At 49.8% G+C, this 12365-nt stretch overlaps 1 pseudogene; it reads right to left on the minus strand.

The window, feature by feature from the left end:
* Positions 1-7770, minus strand: part of LOC129150834 (60S ribosomal protein L26-like 1) — a 90661-nt pseudogene extending 82891 nt beyond the window's left edge.
* Between the last annotated feature and the right edge of the window lie 4595 nt (positions 7771-12365).

The following is a 12365-nucleotide window of genomic DNA, read 5'->3' on the forward strand; positions in this document are numbered from 1 at the left end:
ATTGCAAGCCTTTGAGCTGCTCTGATTCTTCATAGCCTGCTAATAGGGATGTGGGGACAGGAAGTCGTGATTAGATGGCTTCCATTTAGGGCAGCAGAAATAGAACATCTGATAGAAATAGACGGAGAGCTGTCATTAACCTTCACAATGACACCTACCTCTATAGGGGCCTATGGAGACACAGGCTGGAAATGCCATCTTTAAAGATATCTCTGAATTTAATGGGCACTCGACTTGGCAAACAGTGACACTGGTCTGTGCTAGGGCTCCCTGAATTCCCACTTCAAAGACAATCATTTTTAAGTGGGCGATTGGCACAGGGGGGTGGAGTGAGAATAAGAGGAGTGCAGAGGGAAAGGAAAGAGCTCATTAAGGAGTCCTTTTCACCATTCACTCCAAGAGGATGAAAGAATGGAAAGTTAGTGAAAGCCCAGGGTGCATCAGGAATTCATTCTCAGAAACTGACATTTATTCTGAGCAGTGATTACATGTTCATACTTAAACCTCCCATTTTGAGTTTCAAGCACACATCCCCCCATCCTCTAGTAACTATACCCAGTAGTCACTCTCCCACTCTCCATTTTTAGGGTTCAGCCTGAACTTCAGGTCTGGGTCTACGGGTGGGACATGTAACCTGGCCTGGTCAATCAGCTGGCAAATCCCCCAGATCCGGAAGTGATTCAGGATGAGCACACAAGACTTGATCCAAGCAGAGTGAATCCACTGTCTGAAGCAGAGTGACTGGAAAAGATGGTCCCCGGGGCAGACTGCTGGGTGTCCCCACCGGTCCCCACTCCACCCCCAGCAGAGCCCCCCACCCCCAGTCTAGAGGAAGACAGTGCATTACTTGCTCTCCCATCATCCTTTGCAGTGAGAGTCCTGGTCACATGACCCAGTCCAGCCAGTTGCATCTGAGGGAGCTCCTATGGGGCTGGGGGAAGTGGGATGATGAGAATCCTGGGAAAGAGCTGCCTGATATGGAAAAGGAGAGATGTGCTTGGCAAGAGGTTTCCTTTTCTACTTTCACTGGATGCCACCTGTGAACACAATATGCTTAGAGATGGAGCGATTTGGGGATATACTAGCAAGACTAACAGAATTCCAAAGAAATCTACCAGAACCTTTCATTTTGAGTTCCTGAATCACTCTCAGAATTACCGTAGTCTTAGGGTTAAATGTGTGGGGTGGGGTGGGTGTGGGGAGAAGGGAACTCATATTTAAGCTATTTTCTAGATTAAGGTTTTATTATTCCAGTCAAATTATTTTAAGTGAAATAAAAATATAGATGGTTTGGGAGCTATCCCCAGCCATTTAACCACCCAGAGAGCCCGGGAGTGACGCCAGCATGAGCAGAGCTGACATAAACAGAATCCTGATGGCACTGTTTGAGCCCCTGAATCCACCGGTACCTAAAGCCTTGCCTCTGAAATTTACAGGTACATGAATTGATGCATTTTACTTTTTCTTAAATCAGGGTTGAGTTCCTCTTACAATTTACTACATTAAAATTTAAACTTCTACATAATAGCAGGGCATTTAAAATGTAAAGATATATGTCCAAAGATATTCTCTACAGTATTATTTATAACTAGTAGCCCATTTGCAGGAAAATCCTGCAAGCGGCTGTTGCGGCCACGTGCGCGGCCGCTGCCGCCGCCTTTGCGGCCACCGCGCCTGCACCCGCTCGCCACTGCCGCCCGCCCAGCTCCACCCCGTTGCACCCCGCTACAACCCCGCCAGGCTTGCCCTCTGGCAGCCACCTTGCTTTCCGCTTTTCCTCCCTCTTCCTTCTAAGTTGTCTTCAGTCTTCACTCCTCCCTCCCTCAGCGTATGCAAATTAACCACCATCTTTGTTGGCTAATTTGCATACTCGCCCTGATTGGCTGGCTGGTGGGAGTGGCTTTGGCTGGTGGGCGTGGCTTGGGCATAGTGAAGGTGCGGTCAATTTGCATATTACTATTTTATTAGATAGGATGGCAAGTTCTGCTTGGCTGCCTGTCTCTCTGTCCTCAGTCTCCAGCCAGCCCGTCCAGAGGCACCTTGCCCTCGGCCTAGCCTGGTCCTACACAGTTGGGACCTGCCTCTGCTCCCTGCCAGCAAGTCCCAGCACCTTAGACTGGGTCTCTAAGCCCCAAGCTGGACTTTTTGCTGAGACCTTCTGGGCCTCATGCCAGCCTCATCCCGCCTGGACTAACTCCTATCTTTAAAGGAATCAGGTGCACCTCCTTCAATGAGCCTCCATCACATTTGGGAAATAAGTTAGATTAATCTGCTTCTTATTCATAAAGCTGTCACTCAAGACAGTATAATAATTCAGTACAAAGCACCAAACTAGCCTGGCCAGCGTGGCTCAGTGGTTGAACGTTGACCTATGACCAGGAGGTCATGGTTCAATTCCTAGTCAGGGCACATGCCGGGGTTGCAGGCTTGATCCCCAGTAGGGGGCATGCAGGAGGCAGCTGATCAATAATTCTGTCTCATCGTTGATGTTTCTATCCTTCTCCCTTCCTGAGATCAATAAAAATATATATTTTAAAAAGCACCAAACCAGCCAACATGCTCATGTTCTAGAATAGTCCCAACATGCTCAATTTCTAGAATAACAAGGTTTGCAGTGGATACAGTAGCAGGCGCTTCTTCACGTACTTGCTCACTATTTGAGGAGAAGAATGTTTTGCCCTGAGTCTTGGCTGTTCTGAGAAGAAACTCTCCTCGTGTCCTGGTCAGCAGTGCCTCTCTGTCTCTCTTTGGCGCCGACCTGGCATCCTACTCCAGGACAGGTAGAAAAGGTGGGGGGGAATGGGAGATTCTACAGGGCCTTGGTCAGCTCGGGCTGCTATAACAGAGTGCCATAGACCTGGTGGCTTATAAGCAACAGACATTTACTTCTCACAGTTCTGGAGGCTGGAAGTTCAAGATCAGGGTATCATCTTGGTCAAGTTCTGGTGAGAACCCTCTTCTGGGTTGCAGACTTCCATCTTCTCATTTTACCCTCACTTGGTAGAGAACAGAGGAGAACAAGCTCTCCTGTGACTCTTTAAGAGCAGAAATCCCACTCACGAGGACTCCACTGTGCCGAGCCGGCTCGGCCATGGGTGAACCTGAGAGATGGGCGGTGAGGATGGAGAAAAGACAGACAAGAGAAGAAAGCTGGGTGCTAGGTGGGACGCTGCCCTCTCTGATGGAGAGACAGTGCTTGACCTGCAAGCCAAGTCTTTATTTTATAGCCGGATTCCAGGAGGCAAAGTAAGGGCGTGGTTACAACGTTCTCTCGGGTTTCGATCTACTCAATTACATGCACCTGATCAAGCTTTACTTGCTGCACCTCCTGCAGCCCATATCACTCAGCCATGTGGGACCACAGGTTCGGACCATAAGCTCAAGCTTACAACCATAGCCTTTGGCTGTAATTGTGCTGAGACTGACACGTGGCTTTGCCCCGAGAGGATCGTGCCCTCTCATTAGTCCAAGGCTTGAACCTGTCCAAACGCTGTAGCCGCTCTCCACACTCCACCCTCATGACCTCATCTAATCCCAATCACCTCCCAAAGGCCCCACCTCTTAATACCATCATGTTGGGGGAGGGGTTCCACATATGAATTGGGGGACACAAACATTCAGTCCATAACTTCTTCTAATGTCATTGTCTTTTACTCTGAGGGAGATGAAAAGCCATTGGCTGCCTTGAGCTAAGTGGCAGGAGATGACTCAATTGTTGGCAGGCCCCTGGGGGCGGGGGGGCGCCTATGGGAGTGGACAGTCTACAGGCACCCGAAGAGAACAGGAGACCCATGGGGAGGTATCTGCAAGCATCCACGATGGAGGTTAGGGCCATGGTGGTGGAGGTGGAGGTGGAAATGGAGAAGCAGACAGATTCCGGGTCTGTTCTGAAGGTGGAGACCACGGATTTGCTGCCAGGTTGGGGTTGAGGGGAAACAGAGAAATGAGGGATGACTGTGGCGCAGGGCTCCTGGACCCAGCTGCTCTAAGGAGGGAGCTCTGAGGCAGAGATGTCCTGAGAAGGAGGCCAGTCACTCAGACCTGTGACCCCACAGCTGTTCGTTCTCCTGCCATGACTTTCTTGTCCTGTACTATGATCATCTCTTCGCACATCTCTCCCAGCTGCGGGTTCTCAAGGGCAGGGCGGCCTGTGCCCTCCGTCACCCTGGGGCTGGTGTCACAATCAGGGCCTGGAAAATAGAGCCCTCAGTTTGTGGAAGAAATAAATAGCAGGTACAAAGAGGCTGAGTAGACATATGGTGGATGCAACCAACCATAAAATTCTCAGCAAAAAGTAAGAAAAAAAAGGAAAAAATCTAGCTTGAGTCAGTTGTTTTTTGGTTTTTTTTTAAACCATGTTTTGTTATTGTTATGGCTGTTTTGAACAAGTGCTTGGTGACTTGGCACATCCATTAGAAGAACTAAGACATGAATCCCACCGATCGGTCTCGGGAATCTAACTTGGGAAGACACACAGATGCGCACACACACAAAGATGCTCAGTGCAGGCTTGTCCAGAAGAGGAAAAACCTGGGAAGAACCCAGATGTCTATTACCAAGCAAACAAATAAACAATTATGGCACCGAAGTCACCAAGAAATACTATGCGGTGAACAAAAGAAAAGTTCAAAACCATGTGTATCGACATGAATCTCAAAAACATACTGTTGAGTGAGAAAAGCAATTAGGAAAATGATATAGCATGTTTCCATTTACATGTACCATCTACACCAAAAAGATACCTGTTGTTTTTATTTAATTATAATTTTTATCGAAGTCATAGTGGATGCCCCACCATGCACCACTGATTTCTGTTCTCCAGAAATAACCATTTGGGGCAATTTTAGCATTTCTATGAGTATCTACCTTTGTATTTTTCCAGTAATATGTTTATGCTGCTACTTGTTCATTTTTTTCTGGATCATTACCTACCGTTTTCCTTTTGTAAAAGAAAATTATGAGGATCTAATTCTTAGATCAGCCCTGCTCACACCATTTAGAGCATGGGCTCTGGAGCCAGGTTACCCGAGTTCAAATTCTGCCTAGCAGGTGACCCAGCGTAAGTCATTCCACCCCTCTTGGCCAGAGTCTCCCAGCTGTGAAGTGGGAATGAAGCGTATGTGCCCCACGGAGGGGCTGGGAGAATTAGACAAGTTCATAGGCAGGAAACACAGGGAACTAAGCTCACAAGCCTAAGGAAATGTTCGTTAAACAAATGAAACAGTTTGCAGCACAGGTTCCCTCTTCAGCCGATTTCAGCCCGTGGCCACCTTAAGCATCTGCCCTGGTCCCACCTCCTTCCTCTCAGAGGGGGGCTTGTTTGGGGCCCAGAAAGAGGAGGGCGCCTGCTCGGGCATGCATACAGCTCCTTGGTCCTAAAAAGGTCCAGGACTGGGGTTTCCTTTGGATGCATTTCATCCATTAAATCTGTGCGCCCTGGAAGCCAAGCAGCTCATTTCCGTTGAAGACAGAGAGGTCAAAGCTCCCTCAAACTACAGATACTTCTCTAACTGCCTTGCCTGCCCCGAATTCATCGTGATCATTAGCAGAGCCCCCGGTGCTCCGGCTGAGAGAGGAGAGGGAGGCCCAGACATATCATTGCTCATCTAAATTTTTAATAATGCTCCGATCTTCAGATCACCGGGGTAATCAAACCCAAATTAGCCTGATACTCCAAGCCTCAGAATAACAAGGGGAGTGAAAGGGATAATGTTTCTTTAATGAAAATTTCATCAATGCAGATTTCTCATTGACTGTTAAGGGTCCTGGCGTGAAGCCAGCATCAGAGCAGACTGCTGTGACATTGACCTTTGTCCCTCAGAGGGAGACACAAGTGCAGAGACTGGCTGACTTCACCTGCTCAGAGACAACCCAGGTGGCCGTCCTTGCAGCTCAAACAAAGGAAGACCTTGAGCCAGGGGGCAAGTCAGCTCAACCCCCAAACCTCCCCACCCCAGCCAGTCCTTTCCAGGTTTCTCTCCAAGCTCCAGGTCTCAGCCCCTCCCTCGTTTCTCAGTGTCTCAGCCCCTCACTGTCCCCCACCCACTCCTCCTGACACCTCCTACACCTGGCTCAATAGCACCTCCCTTCTCCAGCTGCTCAGGCCTCATCCTGGGAGTTGTCCTTGATTTGTTTGCTCTCCTCTTCCTTCCTCTATTCCATCCACCAGCCTGGCCTTCACAGATAAATCCCAAAGCTGGCATTGGCAGCCCTACCGTGTTGCCATCCCCACCCCACGGTGGCCTTCTCATGGGTCCAGCTGCTTCTGTCCTCGTCCCCACAGTCTGTCTGTACACACGGTCTGAGAGTCCATATACAATACACTCAGAGCACACCGCCCCTCTGCGCCGACCTGCCCCATGGCTCCGGTCATGCACAGTGCAAGTTAACATCCTTGCAGCGGTCTACAAGGTCTCACATGGATCCGGCTATGTCACCTCTGACCTCAGCCGCATACAGTCCCCGTCTCCCACGCCCCTGCAGCCACTCTGGCCCTCGCTGCTCCTCACCAGCAGGCTTTGCTCTGGCTGTGCCCTCTGCCTTGAACCATCTCCCCCCAGGGGCCATGTGTCCCTGGCTCATTTCCTCAGGACACTTGGCCCTTGTCACCATCTCAGCGAGTCCCTCCCCGGGCGGTCCACTTAACCACTCCTGTTCCTCCCTCGCGATCCTGCTGCACTTTGCTCCTGGCCGTCATCACCACTGGCCCATTATATCCCCGATCACTGATCCTTTTCATGTCCGTGGTCTCTCTCCTGGGCTAACATGTGAGGGATCAGGGACCTTGTTTGCTTTTCTTCTCTGCTTCCTTGAAGAGAGCTTAGTGCCGGGAAGGAGTGCAATGCGATTTGCTGGGTGAAGACATGCTAGTACGTAAGAGCTAAGTTGGACATGCCTTTTAGAACGAGTATTAATGGAGCACCTACTATGTGCGAGGCCGGTTCTAGGTCCTGGAACTCATTAGAGCAGCGGTCACCAATCTTTTGGACCCCACGGACCACCGGTTGGCGACCGCAGCACTAGAGAAGAAAAGAGACAGAGTCCCTGCCCTCGTGGGATGACCTGACCTCCGACGTGTGGACCCCACTACTCAAGCAAGCAGGCAGCTGACCAGCATGAGCTGCAGACCGAGCTGGGGTACAGCACTTCCACAAGTGGGCCCTCTGAGCTGAGCTCTAAGAATGAGAACAATCCACCCATTTGAAGATTGGGTGCAGAGTGCAAAGGGTTAGCTTTTCCAAAAAAAAAAGTGGGGGGAGGCCTTTGCCTTCAGCCACAGTGACCTAGGGGGACAATATGAGATGGTGGGGGTCCTGCTGCGCCTCATGATAATAATAGCAGCTGATGTTCATTGAAATTTACCATGTGCCACTTTACATATATTATCTCATTTAATCCTCACAACAACCTGAGAAGGTAGGTGGCGTGATTAGCCCCATTTTACAGATGAAGAAACTGGTTAATTCATTTTCACTCAGCCAGTTGCAATAGTGCTCTACAACATAATAATGCTCCAAACCCAGTGACTTACAATAACCAATGCTTCCCAGGGCACATCGCCGCCGGTCCTCTTTTTCCACGAGTTACATTCTTGAGGGATTTGCCTCACCCTGTTCTTGCCCCAGTCCCTCTGACCAGCTGACCATCAGATTTGGGGCTCACCTGCTCTTCAGCCATTCAGACCTCCTCGTCCTCGGGGGAGCCCTTCCATGTCACCAGCTGAACTGTGTTGCCTTTAGTCACTTACCTGTGCCGAGCCAGCATGGTCATGGGTGAACCTGAGAGGGGGCGGTGAAGGATGGAGAAAAGACAGGCAAGAGAAGAAAGCTGGGTCTCGGTGGGATACTGTTTCTCTGATGGAGAAAGCCGAGTCTTTATTTTATAGCCGGATTCCACGAGGCAAAGTAAGGGCACAGTCAAGATGTTTACAATGTTCTCACGGGTTTCGAATCTGCTCAGTTACATGCACCTGATCAAGCTTTGTTTACTTGCTGCACCTCCCGCAGCCCATATCACTCAGCCACATGGGGCCACAGGTTAGGACCATAAGGTCAAGCTTACAACCATAGCCTTTGGCTGTAATTGTGCTGGGACTTGCACGTGGCTTTGCCACGAGAGGATCGGGCCCTCTCATTAGCCCCAGGCTTGAACCTGTCCGAACGCTGTAGCCGCTCTCCACGCTGACCCTTTGACATATTGGTGCCTTTTGTCACTTATTTCCTAGGCAATGTGTCAGGGGAGAAGCAGCCCTCACAGCCACACGCAACACACTGAGCGGGCGGCTCTCCTGACAGAGCAGGACCACTCAGTCTCAGAGGTGGGGAAAACCACCTTCCACCTGAGGCTCAGCTTGCCATTGGCAAAACGAGTGCGTTTTAGATGATTTCCAGGGGCTCCGTCTGACGGGAATGTTCTATGATTTATATATGTATTTTAGAATTCTTAAGCTCCCATTCTATTCTTCTTCTTCCTCTTTTAATTACTCAACAAATACAAATCAATAACTCATTCTGTGGTTGGCTCTGTTCTTGGAGCAGAAATTCAACAGCAAACGGACAGCCTTCCTTCTCTCATGCGCTTGCCATTCCTGTGGGCACGAATGACAGTGGAATGGTATCATATGAGTAAATCACGTTCAGACGGTGACAAGTTCAGTGCAGGACATGGGGACATGACATGGGAGTGCAGAGGGCTTCTTCAGACAGGGGGTCGGTCTCTGTAGGTGACACCTGAGAAAAGAATGGAAGGGCATGAGGAAGCAGGTCTTGGAGAGAGCTAGAGAAAGAGCATTGGGGTGGGGCGGCAGCATGTGCAAAGGCCCTGAGGCAGGAAGACTTGGACTTTTGGAGGAAGGCCAATGTGACTGGAATGGAGGGAGGGAGGGGGACAGAGATGGGAGATGATTTGGGGAAAGCTGCAGTAATGGTGCCAGGCCTTCTAGGACATGGTGGAGGTGGGTCCACTGTCTCCCAGGTGCGATGGGAAGCTGCTGAAACATCTACTCGGGGTAACAGGATCCCATTAGTATTTTGCAGAGCTCACGCTCCTTCTGGGTGCCTGTAGAGAGTAGGTGCCAACTCAGGTGAAAGCACGGGGCTGGGGGGCAGCAGACAGCCTGGGAGTGGATTTTTAATTTAGTGCATGCGATGGAGAGAGGGCCTGAGGATGACAGATGCTGGGTCACAGGCCTGAGCGACTAGACCACTTACTGAGGATGGGAGCACTGGGTCTTCTGTGGTTTTGTTGAAAACTTGCCCGATCTGAAAACCTGAGCAGCTGTGGGGCCTCCCTCAGCTCCCTAAGCACGCAGGGACCCTCGTGCGGTCGCTGCGCCCAGGGCCTCGGCCTGGGGACTGACCCCGTCCAGATATGGAGGCAGCAGGAAGCCCAGCCACGCCCGAGATTCATGGAGGAAGCTGAGGCGCCAGTGATCCTTCAAAGAGCACCCCACCCATCACCATCCTCCACGACCCCAAACCACAAGAGGAGGAACTGGGTTCTCATGGAGGAGACTGGGTTCTCACAGGACCCTCTGGGGCTGCCATTTGGATTTGAGCAAGTCTGCGCTCTCCGCCCCAGCCTCCTCCATGAGCCCGTGCTAGAGACTGGGAAATAAATTTAACTGCAAAAAAAAAAAATCAAGATTTTGATGCTGGGTTTAATCAAGGGCCCATTTTTCATTGGTCCAGCTGCAGTACTTCTCAGAAGACTCAAGGCGTTCAGTTATTACACTAAGACTTTTTTTTAGTGCAATTTAGAGAAAGAAGAAAGAGAGGAAAAAGGGGGAGAGAAAAGTGAACAGGAGAAAGAGGGCTTTCAACATCCATATGAGAAATAAAAGGTTCTCAGATCTCAGTCCAGAGGACACAAGCATTCAGCCAGTTTTGCTGTTTAAACTCTGGAGATGTAGGCGGCTCGATGTCAGATGCTGGGCAGAGAAACATGCACATAAGAATCGAATTTTATCTATATTATCCCTTATGGGATGTTGGTAACTTTCTCACATCGGCATCAGAAAGACCCCCTCAGACTTAGCAGCCCTACTGTGTGCCAGTGTGAACATCTCAGCACATATCAGGCCATCGCAGCCCTCCCAGGACCTCTGAAGGAAAAGCTGCTCTCGGCCCCACTCCCAGGGACCGGAAAACTTTCTCAGTCAGACCTCCCCTGGGAGTAGGGATGAGAGCCCAGTGCGTCTCCACCCACCAGCCCCTCTTTCTCCAAAGAGACACCCTGAAGGAGTCAGCTGTTTCATATTCTGGGCAAATAGACGATTTGTTCCCAGTTGTTGTTGGCCTTCGGGGGACCCAACCTGGGCATTCATAGAGGGTTCTCAAGGAGGGTGGGCCTGGCTTTCCTGGACGAGCCCACTTCTGGATGGAGCTGGAGTGGGGACCTGGCACCTCCAAGCTCCCTGGTGAGACCCTGCGCTCACCCTGCTGTCTCTCGCCCACCTGCCCCCAGCCAACCACTGCCCTGCACACCCCACAGTCAGAGCAGAGAACGGACAGCCACAGGCTGCAGGTCCTCAAGGTGCATCCCACCAACACTGAGGAGCGAAAGCCAGCCGGCCTCCTCGCTGTGGGGTCACTGTGCATCTCCCCTGGCAACAAATAATTAAAAGCAAAAAACAAGGGTGTTATGTTCCGATGATCTCGAGCTTCTTTCATGGTTACATGTGTCCAATGACACAAAGCAGTATTCACCTTACTTGAAGTTTCAGCGTCAGTGAGAAAATGGCTTTGCCAAGACCCTGCCTTATCTTTCTCTCCAAGACAACCCTGGTCCTCGTGGCTTCAGCGCGTGGAAGCCACTGGTTGGAAAGACAGGAACGTGTGAAGGTCTTTTTCCCCCTAAGATACAGCGTTGTGATCGGTATGGCAAAGATTCATTTGTGTGCCTTGGATAAAAGCAGGTTTCATCCACTAACAGCAGATATATCAACCGACGGGAATTACTTATTAGGGGCCGTTGGGGAAGCAGATAGGAATTATTCTTTCCTTCTAAACAAATTTGTGTGTGGTGACAGCCTCCTAGGAAGCAAATGAGGGAGGGCATGAACATAACTCTAAGACAGAAAGAAAACCACTGTGTTTTTAAAGAAATATGTAAACAGTAAGTGAGAGAATGCATAGCAGAATGTGTTTATGGATTCTGAGTTGTGCCAAAAACCAAAACAACTTTTAAGAAAATATTTAAAGCACCATCGGTAACCTTGAACAGATTGTGTTCAAATGTCTTTAGTATTCAGTGGGCCACCCGGGAATTAAGGCAGTATTTAAGAAGGGATGAACAGTTAAGCTAGCGCTAATGTTTTGAGCTCCTAACCAAAAGGAAAAGTGTGGGGACAGAATAGAAACTCTGGATCGAGCAACGTTCATTTGAAGTTTCCAAGGAAATGTAAAATGTTCATTTCAATTATGTATCTTTTTCTGCCATCATTAATAATGATGCGCGCAGTGTTTCTGTTCATTTTCTTCTCTTTTCTGTCTTTCAAGGACAGATAAATGATCAAGAGGCAGTGATGATGGAGGCCTAAGGCCTTGAGAAGAGCTACCGCCTGAGCTAAGCTGAAGAACAGGTGAGTGGTGGGTCCCAAGAGGCAAGCAGAGGGACTGATGTTTGAAGAAAGGGAGCAGATGCTACACAGGCACACAGCAGATTCTACACCAGCTCCCCAAATATGTTACCACCATGTGAGGGTCCTCTCTTTTCCTTGCTCTTTGGCACAGCCCTGAGTCCACAGAGTGTTCCTTTGCGGGGAGGGGAGGGAGGAGGTGGGGGGGGCGGGGAAGGGCCGGGGATGCTTCATAAGTGAACCTTCAATTCAGCAACCACACTGGGTGATGAGCGGGCCTGGATATGTGCGCAGTGTTGGAGAGGTGCAGAGGATTTGAGTATGGCCCCCTGTCCCCAAGGATATCACAGGATAGTGGGGGAAACAGATCTATAACCTGAGAGTTACAATTGGATGAGTGATAAGAGAATAATCAGAAAGTGTTATTTGAATACTTAAGTGATAAAGATGAGTGTGCAATTCTATTAGATCTTGGGCAGACCCAAAACTTTGCACAATGAGGCCCCTGCCATCTTTCTGGTCTCATTTTATCTCACAGCCCCTTCTTGCCCACCCTTCCTAGAACTCCAGCCACTTTGGTCATTTCTAAGTTCTTGAATGTGACCAGTTTTGTTCTACCTCAGGGCCTTTGCACAGGCTGTTCCATCCATCGTAAATACCTTGTCTTCCACACCTTCCGCCAACTAGCCCCTTCACCTTTGGGGGCCCAACTTAACTGTCACTTCTTCTAATAGACCTTCCCTGATAAAGTATACCCTGTCCAAAGTATACCCCCCGATATTCTCCA

The sequence above is a fragment of the Eptesicus fuscus genome, chromosome 12, assembly GCF_027574615.1.
Source record: "Eptesicus fuscus isolate TK198812 chromosome 12, DD_ASM_mEF_20220401, whole genome shotgun sequence".
Classification (NCBI taxonomy): Eukaryota; Metazoa; Chordata; class Mammalia; order Chiroptera; family Vespertilionidae; genus Eptesicus; species Eptesicus fuscus.